We start from the raw sequence: 22595 nt of genomic DNA, 5'->3' as shown, positions 1-22595 counted from the left end.
CTCATTGGAACAGGGCTTTCCCAGTTCTGAAAATGCCCCATTTCTGCTCCTTACTGTCCATTCTTTCCTTCCTTGAGAACACACATTTGTTTCCATAATGGGGGGAGAGGACTGTTTTACTGTCATATCCATGTCTTTGGAGCAGAGATGGCAGTATTTCCCAGCCTGTTCAGTTTCTCTAGAAAGAAGAGTGCTGTCGGTGTTTCCATATATTATTTCACTTACTACTCTCACCACCTGTGAGGGAAATGTCATTATCTCCATTTTACAGACAAGGTACTGGTTTCAGAGAGTTAGTTACTCACCCTAAGTCACAGGTGGTCAGTGCAGACCTAGAATTTCAACTCAAGGCTATGTTACTTTCCACTACCTTTTCTGCTTCACTGTGTTATTTATTTTTAATTTACATTACGTCCTCTTGCCTTTTGAAAACTAAGTTTGGACACTCTTTTAAAGAGAACTAATGTTCAACATGCATGAATTTCATTTAAAAATATCTGAAAGGTTGTTGTATGACACATCCTTCTTTTAGAGACTCATTTTCATACTTAAAAAACCATGGGTGGCATTCTGAAATGCAACTGTGACACCTTTCAGCCTCTCCTCCCAGAACTGCCTCATGCTCACTGGCATTGAACTTCAGATTGACAGCACTTCTCTGATAGCAGCCACTGTCCCAGACAAAAAGCTCCCTTTCTGACTAAATACAGAAATAGCGCTAACCCTCCACACTCCTCCCCCGCCCCCCAACATGGCTGGCACCACACATACTACACTCACTCCTTTGCTATTTGCAAGTTTATTTAACAGCCAACCCAACTGTCTCCTTCCATGGAAAGTATTTTCCTCATTGTCTTTTGAAATGCCTCTGAAGCAGCTTCTTTTAACCAATAAAAACATTTAGTTCTTCTATTTTGGGAAAGTTTACTATTCCTGTGTATTTCATGTTGGATAAAATATGTTGAATGCTAGCAACATATCTTTTTTTTTTTTACTCCATTCTTCATGCCAGTCTTAAGAAAGAATCTGTTTGCATTCATTCTACTTTGGCTGCTCCTGCTGCAGTGAGGGACACCTTTGGATCAAGTTCCCAATGGCAGCACCGTTGGGGGAAAGTCTGAATTTTTTTAGGATGACTGGCATCACTCCTGGTGCCATTGGATCCCGCCCTGCTTCCGGGAGTGGGGCTGTTATTTAAAGCACTTAAATCTTCTGAGCCTCACCAAGTGTTTTCTGTTTTTTTAAATGATATTCAGAAGTGGTTTTGGGGAAAATTTAAAATGTCACACTTGAACTATGTACATTTTTACTTGTGTTGTTAAAGCACAATGCAGCAGTCAGATCAAAAGCACACTGAAGTTTCTCTTGCGTTGGTCCTGAAAACCTCGACTTCTACAAGGGAGAGGTCTAGACACCCAGAAAGTCCTACGGGGCCATTTAAAAAAAAAAAAAAAAAACCTTAGACTTTCTGCAAACCTCTGTCTATTCTACTGAATTCAGAAAAATTACAGGCAGTCTCCAACTTGCATTTCAGAAGTTGTCAAAGAAGGAGAGCCCTGATCTATGACTCGAAGTAGGTTGAAAGGGAAATAACCTATTTGTACAAATTTGTACAGATGTTTCCTGTAGGAAGAGTGGTAGAGAGGAAAGAGGTAGCTTCCCAGATTACCCTGGAAGCCAATTAAACCAAAACCTCTCAGCACTGCTTGAATGGAAAATGTGCCCACTAGCCCTTGATACTTCCAGGCACCAGAGACCTCCTCCTGCCCCAAATTAACTCCATTTCCAAACACACGTTGGGATGGGTGATCTGACAGCGGGGATTCTAACCCTAATATCAGGGACTTATTGCTGTCCCCAGGGCGTTGTGAGTATGAAAGGTGTGGAGATGCGGGGAAAGCTCCAGATGCACAATGGGTGCAGGTATGAAGGCGGGCACCAACTCCTGCTTCCTGGATTCCTGTGTTTGTGGAGTACCTCAGCTAATGTAACACTCCTGTCTCTAGCCCCACCGCTTACTCTTCTCTGGAGAGGTGACTGAGGATGACCTCCATTCATCCATGTTACTGCACCAGCACTGGGGAAACCTGCCTTTTATCTTCCTCTTCACCTGGGGTCAGCGGGGGGCAGCCAGTCTGGGTTGGGGTGTCTGCTCTACAGACTCAGACTTTCCCTGGGGTGGGTGTCTCCTGGCTTAGACTGGTGAAGCACCAAGGGCAGAAATGGAGCAAGCCCTCTGGCTAGAGGTCCAAAACCACCGTCTCCGATCAGCTTTATCTGTAATAAAGCTACATTTTGATCTTAAAAAAAACAAACTTGTAGATGCAGTGCAGACAGGAGTGAGTCTAGCAGATCAGAGAGCGAGGCCAAAGCGCATGTGGTGCAGGCTCTGAGTCTCCTCCAGCGGTGGGAGCCTCAGCCAAAGCCCAGAAGGAGAGATTTTTCTCTCAAGATAGTAAGATTTGCATAAAAAATACTGGCTTGACTAACTTCTGCATCTTTCCCACCCTCACCATCCTTTAAAGGTTTAGCGTTCTGGAAAATCCCTGAAATGTGAACAAAGAAAGCTGAGAGGCAATACCTGGTACTTTTAAAAATGGAAATTCTCGGGCCACAGCACAGACATACTGAATCAGAAACACTGGAGCCAGGGCCCAGCGTTCCATGTTAACAGCCCTCCCGGCAATCTAGACACACTGAGGGTTGAAAAGTCAATGCCCTAGGAAACCTCTCTGAACCTGCCCAATGTCTAAGCCAAGGCGTTTGTCCTGAAGCCCTGGAAGCCTCTGAAAGAGTGAACATCTCAGCTTCCACACTACTTGTCCCAGAAGGCTTCTTGCACCCAACAGTGATAACTACATCCTTTATTTCAATGGAAAATAAAGGATGTCATTGTCATTGACGTCGTGTCTTGTCATTGACGTCGTGTCTTGTCATTGGAAAAAATGGCCCCTAGATGCATCTAGAGCTTTCACGGGGTTTCCAGGCTGGGCCCATGCCCTGTGTCACACGCCTGCAGGCAAGGATGGTTCCCAGGATCCTGCAGCCTTGGCCAGGGCCGTGAGCAAGCAGAGGGGATGCCCAAGTCACAGGTCATGTGTACGCATCTACCTCAGACCTCATCCTCAAAACTGGGTCAAGGGCACATCCTGTACAACCTTGTGAATGTACTTGATGCCACGGAACTGTAGAACTTAAAAAGGTTAAATGTAACTGTTAAATTTAAAAAGATACATGTAATGTGTATTTTACCACAATAGAAAAAGGAGTGGAGCCTGGCTGGTGTGGCTCAGTGGATTGAGTGCTGGCTTGTCAACTGAAAGTTTGCTGGTTTGATTCCCAGTCAGGGCACATGCCTGGGTTGTGGGCCAGGTCCCCAGTGCGGGGTGTATGAGGGGATACATTGATGTTTCTGTCCCTCTCTCTTTCTCCCTCCCTTACCCTCTCTCTAAAAGTAAATAAAATCTTGTATAAAAACAAGGAGGGAGCATCCTACACAAAGTCTGTCCAGAGGCGCTGTTTCAAGGCCCAGCCTTTTGTACTTAGCTTGAACAGAATTCACAGAAGGCATTGAAAATACTGGTTTCTGTGACAGTGTCGCTCTTTGAGATCAAGGATCACCCCTTTATTGATTCCATTCCTATTTCTTTGTTCGTTGAACACATACTACAGGTAGGAGCCTGGCTGAGCACTGGGAATCCACTGATGTACGAGATCTGGTCCCTGCTCTCGGGGAACTTGGTCTAATGAAGCAGACAAAAACAAACAAACAAATAAAACAACCTAACAACAACAACAAAAAAAAACCAGGCCAAGAGATAATCAGTAATTGTGCTAAGAATATAGGAAAAAACTGCTAAGAAAGAAAATGATAGAGCCCATTTCCTGGAAATGTGTGGAAGACCTTTTGGAGAAGATGCCGAAAGATGAACAAACAGATGAGCAAGGCTGGCAGGGAGTGCTCCGGGTAGAGGGTACCACACAGGGAAGGACCCAAAGGCACACAAGCGTCAGGTAAAATACATGAGTGACTTAGTAGTGATCAAGGACAAATAGTTCACTTCTACACTTCATCACTTGTCTTTGCCCTGACGGATTTGGGGGGCAGGCAATGGATGCACTATTGTGGAAACAACTTTGTTGTTCAACCATTAACACCTACAGCCTCATAAAGACGTTAGAAAATGCTTTTTACCTCCATACTTAGTTTTCATATCCTTGTCCTTCCTCAGAAGGGGCAACTCCATGCCCTGCTGGCTAGCTTGTGTTGAGAGCCTGGTTTTCAGCAGAGGAAGGGAGGTCTCCCGGTGAGCAGTGACCACGAAAGTAGGGTGGCCTGCTGTCACCGGTGGGCACTGGAGCTGTTCAGCCTGGGTTCAAACAGTGGCTCTCCCTCACCAACTGTGTGACCTCGGGCATCTCTCCATGCCATGCCCCTAGTGTGTAAAGTGGGGTGTTCTGAGGTTCCAATGAGATAATATATTTTAAACACTTAGTAGTACCTGACACCCGAGAAGTACTCAGTAGATAGCCATCACTTAATTATTATGTTAAAAAGGAGTCATGGGTCCCCTCACTTCTCTACTGCTTAGTTAGGGTGAAATAAATTGTTTCACAAGCTTTTTTTTTAAGTGTGAGAACAAGTGGACCACTTGCAGAGCACTCAGCAGAGCACTCAGACCATTTGTCCACATCGCTGTCCTAACTTAGTAAGAGGGGAGCAAGCTGCCACGTGAGGAACCAAGTAGCAAGGCTAGAGCACGTGCTTAACAATCATCAGGGAAGAACATCTGAAGCATTTGCTATGTCCAGGAGAAACACTTGTGGCAGGCCAGCTACTTGCCTACCTGAAACCTGTTCTTCCCCTTTTCTCTAAATAACAAACCCCTGATTTCTTTTGGGGCAGTAACATGCCAGGTAAAAGACCTCCCTATGACCCTTCCAGCGAGGAGTGGCAATTTGAACCAGTCCTGGCCAGTTAAAAGCAAGCAGAAGTTACCAGGAGGAACCTTGGGAAACCATTTCAAAAGAAGCTGACTTGGATGGAATTTGCCCTTTGTCTCTTGTTTTTCCTCTTTTTTCCTATCTGGAATGGGTGTGTGATGCCTGGATATGCAGCAGCCATCTTAAGAATCTGAGGATGAAAACTATCTGCAAGGAAAGGCAGGATAGAGAGATTGAAGGAGCCTTACAGCTTGGCTTACTACCTCTGGACTTATTGTTAGGTGAGAAAAAATAAACCTCTGTTTGATTAAACTTCTGTAGTTGGGTTTCAGTTACCCGCAACCTAACACATTCTAACAAAAAGGCCAACGTGGTATTCACTGCTAAACAAGATATACACAGTGCTTTCTTAAGTATGTTCTATGGATTATGCTATTACAATTGTCCTAGTTTTCTTTCCCTTTGTCCCCCTCTTCCCTGTACCCCACTTCCTTCCAGCAGTCCGCCCCTTAGTTCATGTCCATGAGTCGTGCATGTAAGTTCTGTGGCTTCTGCCTTTTCTATACTATTCTTAACATGCCCCCTGTCTATTTTCTCCCTACCAGTTATGCTTCTTGATCCCTGCACCACTGCCCCCATTATCTCCCTTCCACATGCCTGCTGATAACCCTCCAAATGATCCCCATACCTATGATTCTGCTCCTGTTCTATTGTTTACAGAGTTGGGGTTTTTTAGGTTCAGTTGTTGATAGTGTGTGTTGTCATTTTACTGTTCATAGTTTTGATCTTCTTTTTCTTAAAGAAGTCCCTTTAACATTTCATATAATAATGGTTTGGTGATGACGAACTCCTTTAAATACCATTTCTGGGAAGCACTTTATCTGCCCTTCCATTCTAAATGATAGCTTTGCAGGGTAGAGTAATCTTGGTTTTAGGTCTTTGCTTTTCATCACTTCGCATACTTCTTGCCAATCCCTTCTTGCCTGCAGTTTCTTTTGTGAAATCAGCTGACAGTTTTATGGGAGCTCCTTTGTAAGTAACTCCACTTTACTCTTGCTGCTTGTAAGAGTCTCATCTATCAGATGCATTATTTTTCAAATAAGTTTTCAACTTCTTGTTGTTCCTCTTCTCCTTCTGGCATACCTCTGATTTGGCATGTTTGGAGATGTCCCAGAGTCTTCTTATTCTCTCCTCAGTTTTTTGAATTCTTGTTTCTTCATTCTGTACTGGTTGACTGTTTATTTCTTCCTTATGTTCCGAACTGTTGACTTGAATTCCGGCTTCCTTCCCTTCACTTTTGGTTCCCTGTGGATTTTTCTTTAGTTCACTTAGTGTAGCCTTCATTTCTTCCCTTATGCATTTGCCATACTCAGTGAGTTCTCTGAGCATCCTGATCACCAGTGTTTTGAATTCTGCACCTGGTAGGTTGGCTATCTCTGTTTTGTTTAGTTCTTTTTCTGGAGTTTTGATCTGTTCTATTTCTTTGTCTCCTCAATTTGGCAGCCTTCCTATGTTTGTTTATGTGTTTTAGGTAGAGCTGCTTTGACTCCCTGTCTTAGCACACCTGTTAAATTGTATGGGGCAGGGCCTTAAGTATTTGCCGGGGTGGGGCAGCCTGCTTCACTACTTTGTGGCTCTGTGTATGGTGGAGGGGTTGGAGAGGAGTCAATGCCACTGCCTGGGTTCTGCAGACTAGTCCAGCACTCACCCTGTTTCTAGTTACTTCACCCACTTCCTCTATGCATCTGGAGCCCTTCTAGCTTTGCCCTGGTGGTGGTTCCCCAAGTGTGTGGATTTCCATTCATTCTAGGTCCCTCCAGGCCCTTTAAATGAACTCCCCTAGAAACCATCAGTTTCTTCTGCCACCCAATCCCCACTGGATTTTATAGCCAGAAGTTATAAGGCTTTATTTCCCTGGTGCTGGAACCCTGGGCTGTGCAGTCTCTCCTGAGTCTGGGATTGCTCACTCCCAAGGTATCCCTCCTGGTTTTTATCCACCACACATAAATGTGGGACTGCCTTTTCTGCTGCCACCACTGCTTCTCTGGTGCCACACTGCATGCTCTCCATGCCTCATACCCATCTGGATGAATATGGCTTCTTTAAATCCTTGGTTGTTGGACTTCCACACAGTTTGATTTTCTGGCAGTTCTAGGTGGTTTTTTGTCTGTTTTGAGGTTAGTTTTGATTCTTCTTGTGGTTGCACTAGGAGGCAAAGCATGTCTACCTATACCTCCATCTTGACTGGAAGTCCCATATGAGAAGTTCTTAAAACAAGATTTTGTGCTTTCAGAATCAGCTGACTAAGCATGGGCTCCTACCTTAAGAAAAGCATTCTGAACTGCTAGACCTCTTTTTAAGGCTGGGGCAGTAAGGAGGGTCATCCAGTGACTACACCCACAAGTTTCATCCATGCTTCTACCACCGCCCTCCAGTATATTCAGTGTATGAGCTGGACTGCACCTGTGACTCAATCCAGAGGCAAAGGAAAAATGAAGTTCTCTCACCACGTTCTTATGAGCAGGAGGAGACCTCTTTATACTTCTTTACTTTTCCACCCTGCCCCAGATCTTCATATCTCCAAAAGGCAGTCTCAGCTTAGCCAAAACCTTTACCCTGATTAAGAGAGAAATACAGGGAGCAGTTCAGAGACTTACAAAGACATGAAACAAAGCTAACTCCTCCCCAACTTTGTATTGTGGCACATACTATGTTGTTTTAAAAATAAGGTAAAGTACTGACTTGAAAATACAAGTGTCTCAAAAATCTTAGTGAAGTGTTTAAGCTTTAATAAACTAAGCTTAGTTTTGATATAAAGGCTAAAAGCTGGCAAAACTATCCCTCGAAAGTTTTATTACTTGCATTACTTTTACACTTATTTTTCTAAATTTTGGGTAATAACTTTTATTTATTTATTTTTTGGGTTTCAGTTAATTAGAGGGAAAGAAACACAAAAATTAAAATTATACAGTTACATTAAAAATTCACAAAAAGCCAAAACCAATATTTAGCACTGCATCAAACTAAAACACTTCTGCAAAAATAAAATAAAATAAAAATAAAAATTTTCTGTGAAGAAAACAATCCACACACACCCACATGAATATTATTCATCCATTGAAAAAGAACAAATCCTGCCATATGCAACAATACGGATGAACTCTTAGAGGACATTATGCTAAGGGAAATAAGCCAGACACAGAAAGACAAATGTTACATAATCTCACCTATAAGTGCAGAGGAAGAGTGTTGGCCAAAGGCTATATAAAATTTCAGTTGTAAAATGAATAAGTTCTGGGAATCTCACAAATAGCATGGTGACTGTAATTAAAATAATATATTGTAAACATGAAACTTGCTACAAAAAATAGAAAGAAAAAACTAGTCTGATCTACTTGTCTATTTTTGTGCCAGTACCACATTATTTTAATTAATATAGCTTTGTTGATTTTTCACAATGTATGCAATTAAATATTTATTCCATTTCATACTTAAGAAGATTTAGCTGTCAAACTTTTAAAACATCATTTTAGTTTTTAACTTCTCATTGGCGTACCTTCTTGTCTTGCTTAACAGTAAGACACCTGAGAAGTTAAATTATCTGCATGATTGCTTAAAGCAGCTGCTGCCAAACTTTTTCACTTAGCACATATAAAAAATAACATTTACACAGCTGCCTGGATTAAGCAGAAGAGGCAACTGAAATCCACACTGACCTGGGGATTCTGGCTCCCAAAGAGCCTGAGAGGATTGTATGTTCATATATCTACATCTCTTTCACAGCACATGAGGTGGAAAGTTCTGGAATGCTGAGATAAGTGCAAGCAGACTAAGACAGCAAATCGGAAAGAAAGTGGTTCATAGTGACAGTGGGCTAAATAATAATGCTCACTCAAGTGATTAAATTCTGGATATATTGTGAAAGCTGACTCAGGCAAGTCACTTAACATCTCTGAACATTAGTTATAAATCAGTAAAATGAGGATAAATAATATCTACCTCATAAAGTTACAAAATGAGGATAAATAATATCTACCTCATAGAGTTATTATGGAATTAAATGAGATTGTACATGTAAGGTATTTAGTTCAACATATTGCTCAAAGCAAGCAACAGGGCATGGAAGCAAAAAGTCTTATTAAAAGACTTCAGAAAATTATCCACCCATTCATTTATGTACTCAGAAAATAGTTATTGAAATAAATATTTGTACTTTGAATACAACTACAAATTTGAAGGGTTTATGATTAAAGCTCCTCAGGGAAGCCACTTGGGTGACTCTGAGACTGGTACACTTTGAAGTGCAAAGTGATTGGATGTGAGCTAGAAATGCCTAACTATAATGACCACAGGAAATCCCAAGTACAATTCTTATTTACTAAAACATCTTTTGAGGAGTCTCTGTATTTTACCAATCTTTCAGCATCTCTGCAGGGCCAGATTACCAAAAAGAGCTTTAGGTCAAGAGAAAATTGGAGAGAATTAATGATATACAATACAGAGTTTCAGGGTTAAACTTTAGACTTATTATTTATTGATTGATTGTAGAAAGGGGTTCTATTTATGCATTCACTGGTTGATTCTTGTATGTACCCCAACTGGGGATCGAACCCACTATCTTGGCCTATGGGGAGGATGTTCTAACCACCTGAGCTACCTGTCCAGGGGAAGGTTAAACTTTAGATTTTTTTTTTATATATCCTGACTTTAGGTTCTATTTTTTATATCCAAGACTTTGGGTTCTACTGTTTAGTAGAAGACCAACCTTTCAACAATCCTGGTTTCTGTGAAATTGAAGGAGAATGAGAGTGGTAGACCCAAGATGGAACATGTACAGTAAAACATTGTTTAAGCCATAGCATACTCTGGTCAACAAACATTTTGACAATGGGGAATAAAACTTTCAAATTAACTTTTTAAAAGATTTTATTTATTTATTTTTAGAGAGAGGAGAAGGGAAGGAGAAATAGAGGGAGAGAAACATCAATGTGTGGTTGCTTCTCGCACGCCCCCTACTGGGGACCTGGTCCACAAACCAGGCATGTGCCCTGACTGGGAATCAAACAGGCAACCCTTTGGTTTGCAGGCCCATGCTCAATCCACTGAGCTACACCAGCCAGGGTAAAACTTTCAAATTAATTTTTAAGAGATTATTTAGAGTGTCTTCTGTAATATGATCCTCTGAAAACTGGTGTGACAGAAATAAGTGGCTCTACGCACATTCAATACCTACATCTTTATTACTTCTCCATGGGCAAGTGCTGAGCACAGGAGATACAAGGAAGAATGAGGAGCCATTGGGAATATTATCTAGGAGGTGGTGTCAGTCTGGTTATACAACAAGTGACCCTGGAACCATGCTGCCAGCTCTGCCTCAGGAGATGTCTGCCCAAGGCAGGTGCCTAGAGACAGGACCCTCTGGACTTTGGGCTGGGTGCCTCTGATTGCCCCCTCAGGCCCACTCTTCATACCCCAACCCTGCTTCCTGAACACAAAGGCTGACTTTATAGGTGGCCATGCTCAGCAACCTTGCCCTCAGGCTTCTGGTGGGATCTAGTGAGCTTTTACCAAGTGATGTTGGGTAACAAACACCCTCAGATTATTACAGCAAATATCTATTTCTGTCTCATGTTACACAAGGGCTGAGGATGGGTGGGACATACATGGCTCAGTGGCTCAGTTGGGTGTGAGTCACTGAGCCATGTGTGTTGAACAGTGGCTCAGTGGGGTGTGAGGGCACTGTAGGTCTGTTCCACACATCCGTCTTCTTATCCAGGGACCCTTACTGAAGGATCAGTCACTCTTGGGACACAGAGGAACATAATGAGGACAGTGCTTATTTTCCTGGGCTCCCTCCTCACCAAGTCTCTGCATGTTGCAGGTTCCCTATGCTGAACCCTCAGCTGCCACCTAACCATCCCTTCCTCGACCTATGCTTTCTGGGTCCAGTCCTGTTCCTTCTCCTTGACGCTTCTGGCACAGGAAGCAGGTTTCCCTTCACCTTTCCCAAATTTCTGTAACTGACTCTTGCATTAACCCTCTGCAGTTTCCCTGTTTGGGGTTCCATGATTTTCCATTACCTGTCTGATAGAGCCTGGTACAGAGTTAGAGGCTGCATGGACAGAACTATTCTTAGGAGGTAGATCAGGGCACAAGAGTGGTATGGGGGCCTGGGACAGCAAAAACTGAATCCCAGGCCAGAAAAGAATCCGCCTGGACAGTAACCACACTGGAGCTCACAGGGCTGCTGCCTAACACTTTTGCCTTGTTTCTGGCAGTTCTGTGCCTGCCCTGGGTCAGAACTTCATTTCATTTGTTTCCCTGGATACACCCTGTTATTTATCTGCCAGTCCTTCTACTTAACAGGCAGAGTTTCACTCAGGCCCACACACTCAGTTTCAGAGCCTCTTTGACATTGATCCCTTTCTGGAATTGAATTGGAGTTCTGGAGTTCTGCTCCTTTCCTACTGGAGATGGGGCCCTGATTTGTAGGTCCACCCCATCCCCCATTGTGGGAGGTGATAGATGTGTCAGGAAGGTTACTGAGAGCAGAAAGCTGCCACCCTCCTCCTTCCCTGCAAGTGTTTCCCATGCTTCCAGTTTCTTTCCCTTCCCTGCGGCTTCACTCTGGGAACAAAAGAAAAAGCCTGGTTTTTTGAGAGTGGTGGTTCACAACCAGGGATCTGGACATTAGCAAAGTTCAAAATCCCCCAGGTGAGTCCAATCAATGTTCAGCCTACTATTCTGGCAGACATGCAGGGATGAGAGGGCTGAGGGCACTAGTGTGCATGGCAGTCTCTCTGTGGAACATCTGAGCCCCCAGCTACTTCAGAGCAACAAACCACATGTGAAAAGCATGTAGGGATCAGGACCTGGAATCTCTGAAGAGTATCAGGCTGAACCCTTGAGTTCCTGAGCCTCATAACCAGCCCTGTTACCTCTGTGGTGACCTCTTCTGCTGTTCTTTTGCTTTCCTCTGCCCCAGCCCATGTTAATCTGACAACTCGGGCTGCTGGCTTTGACTCCACTCCCTCTGCTAGTTTGCAGCTGGTATCCTTCCTATCAATTTCTGTTACACAGTAACTGACCCCTTTGGCTGGTACCCTCCCTCTCCCTCCTCCCTGGATCTGGTTTTGGGGTACTAGACCCCTGGTGAGTAGATTTTCAAAAAAATCCAAAGCGATTTGGCCAGTGTGCCTACAGATTTGAGATATTGGTGAAAAGGGGACAAGATTGAGTGGTTGACTCTCAGAAGATAATTATGGTCTCTCCTGTGCCATTAGCACAAGGATTATATGTTGGTTAAAAACAATAACATTTTTCTGTAAATCTAAAACGTTTTTAAAATAACGTTTTTTAAAAGCAACCACAACTACAACAAATATTGGTAATAATAATAGACTCCCTACTTTGTTGACCCCATGCCCTCCAAGTGAGCTCAGAAACTCCATGTGAATTTGTCAATCTGCTACTTCTGTGGTTTTCCAAGAAATATAGTAAATACATAAACACGTGTTTGGAATTATAACTGCCAAAGAAGGCTCTGTGGCAGATTTCATTAGCTTAGGGCTATTTTCCAAACAGATTTTTATAGTTTGACTAATAAATATGACACATATGTCAAGGATATAAGTCATATCCCTGCTTTGTCAAATAATTAAAACAAGCACAAAGGCTGACGCGGTCACTGGTAAGCAGTGTCCACAGTGTTGTGGCTGAGACGAGACAAAATCACACAGACTATCGAGTCCTGTGGAGGAAAAGGGACAGCATGGCCTTTCTCTCAAGGGGAGAGCACCTTGGAGTACCTCAGCCACTCTCTCAAGAGGAGAGTGCCCCTGACACTTGCTGTGACAGACATTTATTGGGTTTAATTTGCATAGGAATGCAGGGCATATACGTAAAGCTCATCAATCATTGTCCGGCTGAAATGATCAAATAATAGATAATATTCAAAGAACTATGAGAGCTTATTTAGAGTCAAGGTCAGATAGCTAAAGGGCCATAAAACTTTGAGGAAACAAACTCATTTCATGCTTGGACTCTTAAGGGTATTAGCGAAGTAGGTTTCATAGGATTTTATGCATTCTTTCTTAGGCCTGATTGCCCTAGGGAACCCACCCTTTCCAGCACAGGGCCTCACCCACCTCCTGCATTGTTTCAGGCTTAAGTCAGGCAGGGGAAGTAAGGCAGCCAAGAGATTAGGAGACTTCTTGCAGACAGAATGAGAACTCAGGCTATGTCAAAGCTGAAGGGTAAGGGTCCATCACCCCCTTTTTCTATAGCCCCCCAAGTCCTTCCCTGGGGGCCCCTTTGTGACCGTGCCTGTCTTAGGTCATCCCTCCTTTGAGGAATCTTACCTGTCATTGGCTAACCGGTCATCCACCCGGGGCCAAGCAGGGTGAAGTGAAAGGTGGCAGAGGCAGCACCCCTACCAGGAAGATAATCTTGGTCTCCTAAATGGCTTATGGTGCCAAGGTCTTTTTACTCAGCCTTAGCCACCTGGGGTTACAGCTTCGGAAACCAGACAGGGAGGTTCCCAACACATAGCTTATGAAACATGTCAACTCTGATTCCATCCCAGGCCCAACTCACCTACCTAATTTTATAGAGAAAATGCCCAATTGACTGATAAACTATAAAGTAAATAAAATAAATATCAAATCAACTGGAAAGCATCTGATATAGTTCTATGACTTTGACCAAGTTATTAGCTTATATCTCAGTTTCTTCTTCTGTAATGTGAGTGTAGTATTAATTATCTTTCAAAATTAGACTAGTATCTAGCATATACTAGGGCTCAACAAATGGCAGGTGTCAATAGCAGCAGTCATTTGTTTCTATTTTTGAAATAAAAATATTAATATTGACAGAAACTTTTGCATGTAGAGATAAAAAATTCTGTGTTTCATACTACAGAACAGACAGATTTTTAGATTGGACTTCTTCCATGAAAGTTGATAATAATGAATTATTTAAAAGATGTTTTAAAATTTTTCCCAAGATTCATAATTCAAAAAAAATTTTCCTTGAGAAATAGCAGCATTATTTTTATCTCTAGACAGATTCATTGGCATTTTATAATGCTATTTGCAAAATATTACAAAACAATTGAAGGATTTCAATCCTTACATGTAAACACTAAAAAGAATTGTTTCTCTGACAATGATATTAATTTTTTCCACTTCAAGAGCAGCCTAATAATCTCTCCTTGGACAGATATTTTTTTAATGTATTTTATTGATTATGCTATTACAGTTGTCCCATTTCCCCACCTTTACTCCACTCCATCCTGCACACCCCCTCCCACCCACATTCCTCACCTGTAGTTCATGTCCGTGGGTCATACATATAAGTTCTTTGACTTCTACATTTCCTATACTATTCTTACCTTCACCCTATTTTCTACCTACCATTTATGCTGCTTATTCTCTGTACCTTTCCCCCCTCTCTCCCCCTCCCACTCCCCTATTGATAACCCTCCATGTGATCTCCACTTCTGTGCTTCTGTTCCTGTTCTAGTTGTTTGCTTAGTTTGCTTTATGTGTGGTTGTTAAGTTTGTTGTGAGCTTGCTGTCATTTTTACTGTTCCTATTTTTTATCTTCTTTTTCTTAGATAAATCCCTTTAACATTTCATATAATGAGGGCTTGGTAGTGATGAACTCCTTTAACTTGACCTTATCTGAGAAGCACTTTAACTGCCCTTCCATTCTAAATGAAAGCTTTGCTGGATAGAGCAATCTTGGATGTAGGTCCTTACCTTTCATGACATGGAATACTTCTTGCCAGCCCCTTCTTACCTGTAAGGTCTCTTTTGAGAAATCAGCTGACAGTCTTATGGGAATTCCTTTGTACTTAACTGTGTCCTTTTGTCTTGCTGCTTCTAAGATTCTCTCCTTCTCTTTAATCTTGGGTAATGTAATGATGATATGCCTTGGTGTGTTCCTCCTTGGGTCCAACTTCTTTGGGACTCTCTGAGCTTCCTGGACTTCCTGGAAATCTATTTCCTTTGCCAGATTGGGGAAGTTCTCCTTCATTATTTGTTCAAATAAATTTTCAATTTTTTGCTCTTCCTCTTCTCCTTCTGACACCCCTATAATTCGGATGTTGGAATGTTTCAAGATGTCCTGGAGGTTCCTAAGCCTCTCGTTTTTTTGAATTCTTGTTCCTTCATTCTTTTCTGGTTGGATGTTTCTTTCTTCCTTCTGGTCCACACCGTTGATTTGAGTTCCAGTTTCCTTCCCATCACTATTGGTTCCCTGTACACTTTCCTTTGTTTCTCTTAGCATAGGCTTCATTTTTTCATCTAATTTGTGACCAAATTCAACCAATTCTGTGAGCTTCCTGATTACCAGTGTTTTGAACTGTGCATCTGATAGGTTGGCTATCTCTTGATCACTTAGTTGTACTTTTTCTGGAGCTTTGATCTGTTCTTTCATTTGGGCCATTTTTTTTGTCTTGGTGCACCTGTTACATAAAGGGGCGGAGCCTTAGATATTCACCAGGGCAGGGTAACGCTCATGGCTGCGCTGTGACACTGTATGTGGGGGAGGGTTTGATAGGGAGCAATGGCGCTTGCTCTGCACTCTGCTAGTTTTTAGTCACTCCCTCTGCTACCCACAATCAAATGGGCCCTTCTGGTGCTGCTTCCCGAGAGGGAGGGTTTGTGTACGTTCTAGGACCTTGTGGGTCTTTCCAATGACCTCTCCTGTGAGGCTGGTAGTTTCTCCTGCTGCAGCCTCAACCCCCACAGGTGTTTTCAATGAGTGGTTTGAGGCTTTATTTCCCCACGCTGGAACTCTGGATTGTGTGGTCTGTCACCCTGTCCACCAGCTGCTGCCTCACCAGCCAGCTGCAGCTTTGCCCATCCCGCTCTACAATCCTCCACCTCTTGGGTCTGCCAGCCACCACCTTGCCACAAGTCCTCTCTGCCCAGCTGCCCCTCTCCGCCCCTCCTCCTGGTCTGGATGAATGTTTCTTCTTTATCTCCTTGGTTGTTGGACTTCCATACAGTTCGATTTTCTTTCAGTTCTGGTTGTTTTCTGTCTTTAAATTGTTGTCGTCCTTTTGGTTGTGAGAGGAGGCACAGTGTGTCTACCTATGCCTCCATGTTGGCCAGAAGTTTTTCTCTCCTTGGACAGATATTTAAAGTATTATAACCTACAAAGATTTCAAGACAGTTGAACAATGAGTTATTCCACTTAGTTAGTCCAGACCAGAAAAAAAATGAAATTTAACTGAGGTTTTTGGTCTCTGCTAGATATTACATCTGTTAAGACATTATGAGGTATTTTAAAATGTAAAATCATACACCTGAAACTAATACAAATAATATTGACTGTAAACTGTAGTTGAAAGATGAAATTTAAAACATAAAAATAGTAGTTTCCAATATGATAATGTTTCTAATGAAGCAAGTCTATTCTCAAAAAGACTGAGGGACAGAGAACTTATTGACATTTATTTCCATATATTGCCATGGTGGAGGCAGCAGCCAAATGGATCAGTTCTTTAAAAGGAAGAGGGTATTAGAGCGATAAATGATAATGGGAAAAAAATACATTCCATAATTTCAGATGGGAAAAAAATAAAGGATATAAACAATTAAGATACAAGGAGAAATAAATAACGTGAAATGCCCTACATATATTTATTAAATAAATTGACAATAATTAATCAATCTCTTGGAAAAAAAATTACCAGGTCTACATGGTTGACTGCTGAATGCTACCAAACATTTATGGAAAAAATAATACCAATTGTCTATGATCTTTTCCAGAAGGCATAATGAGAGGGAATAGTTTTTAACTCATTCTATAAGACCAGTATCAACTTAACAACAAAATCAGAGGTGGACATTATAAGAAATAAAAACTATGAATCAATATCTTTCATGAACATACATGTAAAATTCTTCAACAACATATTAACACAGCAATCTAACAATTCATGGAAGGAATTATATACCAAAAAATACTAGAATTTATCTCATGTATGAATGTTGGTCCAGTACTTTAAAAATCAGTCAACATAATCTACCACACTGACAGTTTAAAGGAGAAATATGTATGATCACATTAATTGATGGCAAAAATTTATTTGACAAAATTCAACATCCATTTGTGATTTAAAAAAAACACTTAGCAAATTTGGAATGATGGGGGATTTCCTCAACTTAGTTAAAAATATCTGCAAAAAAGAAAAAACACCCTACAGCTAATATCATATTTAATGATGAGAGAGTAGATGCTTTCACCTTAACATTGGGCCAGGATGTTCTCTATTACCAGTCTTACTCAACATTGTACTGGTAGTCCTAGGTAATGTAATAAGAAAAGAAAAGGATTTTTAAAGTATACAAATAATAAAGGAAGATCTAAAACTCTTTGCATAGATGGCATGGTTTTCTATGCAGAAAACCTGAAAGATTTATATGACCTTGGGTTTCCTGGTGAATCTTTAGATGCAACACCATAAGTATAATCCATGAAAGAAAAAAATTGATTATCTAGCTTTTATTCAAATTAAAAACTTCTGCTCTGCAAAAGGCACTGAATAAAAAACAAACCACAATTTGGGAGAAAATATTTATAAACCATAAATGTGATAAATAAATTGTATCCAAAATGGACAAAGAAGTCTTAAGACTCAACAATAAGCAAACAACCCAACTTAAAAATGCAAAAGACCTGAATAAACACCTCATCAATGAATATATACAGAGGCAAATAAGCATACGAAGAGATACTCAAAATATTTGTCTTTAAAGAGATGCAAATTACAACAATAATGAGATGTCACTACACACCCATTAAAATAGCTAATAGCCAACACACTGACAACTTCAGACACTGGTGGGGATGCAGAGCAACAGGAACTCATTTGTTGGTAGTGGGAGTGCAAAATGATCAGCCACTTTGGAAGACGATCTGGCTGTTTCTTAACAAAGCCAGATGTATTCTTACAACACATTCAAGCTATTGTGTTCCCTAATATTTAATCAAGCTGATTTGAAAATTTACGTTCACGTAAAAATCTGCACATGAATGCTTAAAACAGCTTAATTGATAACTACTAAAAAACTGGAGCAACCCATCTGTCCTTAATAGATAAATGGACAAACAAACTGTGGTACATCTATATGGTGGAATACTACTCAGCAATAAAAAGGATGCGTTATAAAGCCTTTCAAAGACATGGATGAATCTTAAGTGCATATTGTTAAATAAAGTAAAATATAATGGAAATCCAAAAAGGCTTCATACTTTACCACTAATTTACGTGACATTCTGGAAAAGGCAAAATGATAGCGATAGTAACAGTTCAGTGGTTGCTGTGCAGTAAGGGTGGGGCTGGATTGAATAGGTTAAGCACAGAGGATTACTTGGGTGGTGAAACTATTCTGTATGACACTGCAGTAGTGGATACACGAGGTTATAGTGTGCAATTGTCAAGACCCATAGAATCTTACAGGACAAAAAGAAAACCCTAATGTATGCAAATTTTTAAAAACTTATTCAGGGAGTTGGGGGATCTCAGCAAGGAATTTATGCTATGAGAAAGGAATCTAGCTGTATTACAAGTATATGAAACATCCTCACTGAAGGGTAGGAGGGAAAAGGTGTTAATCTACATTACTTCAGAAGTAGTCTATAAGACCATAGGCAAATTAAAACTACACATAAGCACTGTACTTCAGTTGATAAATTGTTTCCCATGAGGATTTAGATTAACAGTTCTGTTACTGCTATCTATGTATCCTGGATTTGAACCATTAACAGATGGTCAAACCAGGGTTCTCATCGTTGGAGTAGGAATTTACAGATAAGCACAGGGAGGTTAAAATGATCTGTGTGGTAATGGACTAATTTTAGACATTTGTGTGAACTAATTTTACTTTAACATAGATATAGATGGTTAGGTATAGAAATATTTATAGACACGTATATATGAAGTCTGTCCAGAAAGTATCTATCCATTACTATGAAAAATAGAGGCATTTACAGAAGACACAAGAAACATTGTATATAGGACAATGACACCTTAGTCCCCTTCAAAGTAGACACCTTGGGACCTCACACCATTCTCCTGATCACCATCAGCTACCCCATCATATTTTCCTGAATCTCATAGATGGTCTGAAATCTCTTCCCTTTCAAGGGTAATTTTAGTTTTGGGAAAAGCCAGAGGTTGCAGGGCATCAAATCTGGGCTGTCGGGGAGCTAAGTCACCTGGGTGATTTAATGTTTCACAAAAACATTCTGCATGAGACATAATGCATGAATGGGCACATTATCATGATGTTTACAATCTCCAGTTGCCCATAGGTGAGGACTTCTGAATCATCCAAATAGTTTCAGCTTCAAGCTCAAGCTTAATGCAAAATTGGATGCAGATTCATTGCTCTACTCACTCAGTCATTTTGAATGCAACAGCCACACAGAACACACACTCACTCAACAGCATCTACCACCCCCACTGACTAGTACAGTGAAGTCATCATTGTTCACATGTGCGCATTCCAGTCCACTCTCCTTTGCTGCCAGGTTACATTGATGTCTCTCAGACTGTTAACAATGGCTGGACTTTTTCTGGACAGACCTCATATACATGGATTAGTATACATACATGTATCTCCTTGCTCTGCCAGCTGAACGGGCTTAGAAGCCATGACACACCTGTGCCAGTTACCACATCTAGCAACCAGATCTTGGTGTCTAACATTCTCCAATAAAAGGAACCAGGACTCCTTGGAGAAATGACTAATTTATTTTAGAACTGGGGCAGGAAATATACAAAATGAGCCTGGAGGATCTTGTAGTGCCAGAAAGTAAGAAAATGCTAAAAAAAAAAAAAAAAAAAAATAAGGCAAAATACAATAACCAGAGTACATCAATAGGACACAGGAGCCAACTGAAGAACTCCTAATGGCCAAAGTTACAGCTATTTGAGCAACAAAACAAGTAAAGAAGTATTGAATTATAAGGCAAAATATAAAATAAATATCAATGAGTCCATACTGATATAAATAAATGAGAACAGACAAATCTCTCTTGTAGAAGAATATCATCATCCATGCAGAATAATTATAAATAATTTGTGTAGACACTGAACTCCAGAGGTGGAACATAACTCCCCACTCCTAAGTGTTGGCTGTGCACAGTGACTTCCTCTCAAAAAGTACAGAATAGAATAGAAAGGGGGAAAACAGTAACTTTACCATGGAGACACCTGACAAACACTACCTCAGCCATGTGATCGAAGTTGGTATCAACAGTGCTAAGTTATGCTGATGGCACCTACCCTGGATATGATGTGATGAGAATGACACTTCACTATGTGGTTTTCCACCCCAAAACGCATAACCCTCGTCTGATCATGAGGGGAAAAGTCAGACAAACCTCAGCTGACAAACATTCTACAAAATACCTGACAACTATTCTTCCTCTGATGCCCAGGCTGTCTAAAACAAGGACAATCTGAGAAACTGTCAGGCCAAAACGAGAGTTAGAAAATATGGTGATTACATGTAATGTGGTATCCTAGATGAGATCATGGAACAGAAAAAAATACATTAGGTAAAAACTAAGGAAATATGAATACTTTACTTAATACTAATGAATCAATATCGGTTTGCTGTTACAAATGTACCATACTAATATAAGATATTAATAATCAGAAAAGCTGAATGTGGGATATATGGGAAGCTGTTCTATCTTCACAACTCTTCTGTAAACCTAAAACTATTCTAAAATAACAAGTTTATTTTATAAATTGGAGGATAAAAGTAAAGAAAAATAGCCCTGGCTGGTGTGGCTAAGTGGATTGAGTGCTGGCCTGTGAACCAAAGGGTCACCAGTTTGATTGCCCATCAGGGCACATGCCTGGGTTGCGGGCCAGGTCCCCAGTTGGGGGGGACGCATGAGAGGCAACCACACATTGATGTTTCTCTCCCTCTCTTTCTCCCTACCTTCCCCTCTCCCTAAAAATAAATAAATACAATCTTTTAAAAAAAATTTAAAGTAAAGAAAAATAAAGCATCAACTCAGGAAGTACAATATTCAATTAATGGGGATTTCACAAACTCAGGAAATAACACATAAATTAGCAAAGCATACGAATATTTCCCAGATGTGAGGAATGGGAATTTCCAGACTGAAATGGCTTCCTTCTTGCATTCAACACAAATAAAAGATAAGAAACCTACACAAAGATACAGCAAAATATCATTTCTTTTCTTAGATAGATAGAAAACTCTAAATGCTTTGGAGGAAGGACCATAAAGGTCACACATAATGGAACAGAAAATTTAAAAAGCATCTAAACTTCCCAACAGTATCACTAGAAATAGAATGCATTGGGAAATCCCTTACAAATTCTGTGGGAAAATTGTTTTCATCCTAGTTATATTAACAATCAAGTGTAATGGTGGAATCAAGACAATTTTTTATATGCACATGGTATCAATAAGTTTACCTCCAAATATCCTTTCTAAGGAAGCCACAGAGAATGTGATTCACCAAAACAGCGTTTAACCAAAAATAAAATAAATAATATAAATAAAAAGAGTTTAACCAAAAATGTAGAAGACACAGGGTCCAGGAAACTGGACTCCAACACAGCAGAGAGACAATGGGGATACCTTGGATGATGACAAAGCAAGATCTGGGTTGATAGCCATATGTTTGACAACATGAGAAATTGTGTCAAGAGTTTATTGTAGAATGTGGAAGAATTGTAACAATGTAATAGACACATAGAGAATTAAGCAAATTAAAGAAAATGTAATGATTAATTATGGAGAGGTCACTAAACAAAGGAAATGATATCATACTATATATACTTGGATTAGCAGGAAACGATATGTATCTGGACCTAATAATTTAAACATGGATTTAACCAAAACTCTTAATAAAATTTCTGGGATTAGAAAAGTAGGAGTGGGAATGAGGGAAACGGGCTGAGATGATGGGGGTGCAGAAGCCAACCGCTTACTCAGTGTATTAGTTTCTAAGGGTCGCTGTATCAAATTCCCATAAACTGGACGGTTTAAAATGACGATATTTACTTTCTCACAATTCCAGAGGCTAGAAGTCTAAAATCAAGGTGTCAGCAGGGCCATGCTCCCTCTGAAGCCTCTAGCAAAGAATCCTTTCTTGCCTCTTTCTACCTTCCATTGATCCCAGGAATTCCTTGGCCTGTGGTAGCATAACTCCAATCTCTACCTCCATTTTCACGTGACCTTTTCCTGTGTGTCTCTATGTGTCCTCTCCTCTTCTTATAAGGATGCCAATCATTGGATATAAGGACCACCTCAAATCCAGGGCGATTTCATCTCAAGATCATTGATTATATTTGCAAAGACCCTAATTTCAGATGAGGTCTCATTTTGAGACTCCAAGTGGACATGAATTTGAGGGGACACTGTTCAGTCCAGTTCCATAAAAGGAAATCTATGAATAATGCCAGAATTTCACATGTGAAGAATAAAAAAGTATAGTCTACATGGAAATAAACCCTCAAAATTTTATTAGAACAATTGAAAATGGTTGCCTTTGCGGAGCGGGAATGAGGGTGAAGAGAGCAGCCATAAGGACTGCTAAGTTTTATTTGAAACTATGTAATATTTTGTGACTTTCACAGTTAATTG

The sequence above is a fragment of the Desmodus rotundus genome, chromosome 1 (genome assembly GCF_022682495.2).
Source record: "Desmodus rotundus isolate HL8 chromosome 1, HLdesRot8A.1, whole genome shotgun sequence".
In the NCBI taxonomy this organism is placed as follows: Eukaryota; Metazoa; Chordata; class Mammalia; order Chiroptera; family Phyllostomidae; genus Desmodus; species Desmodus rotundus.
Note: the sequence above shows the minus strand (reverse complement) of the source record.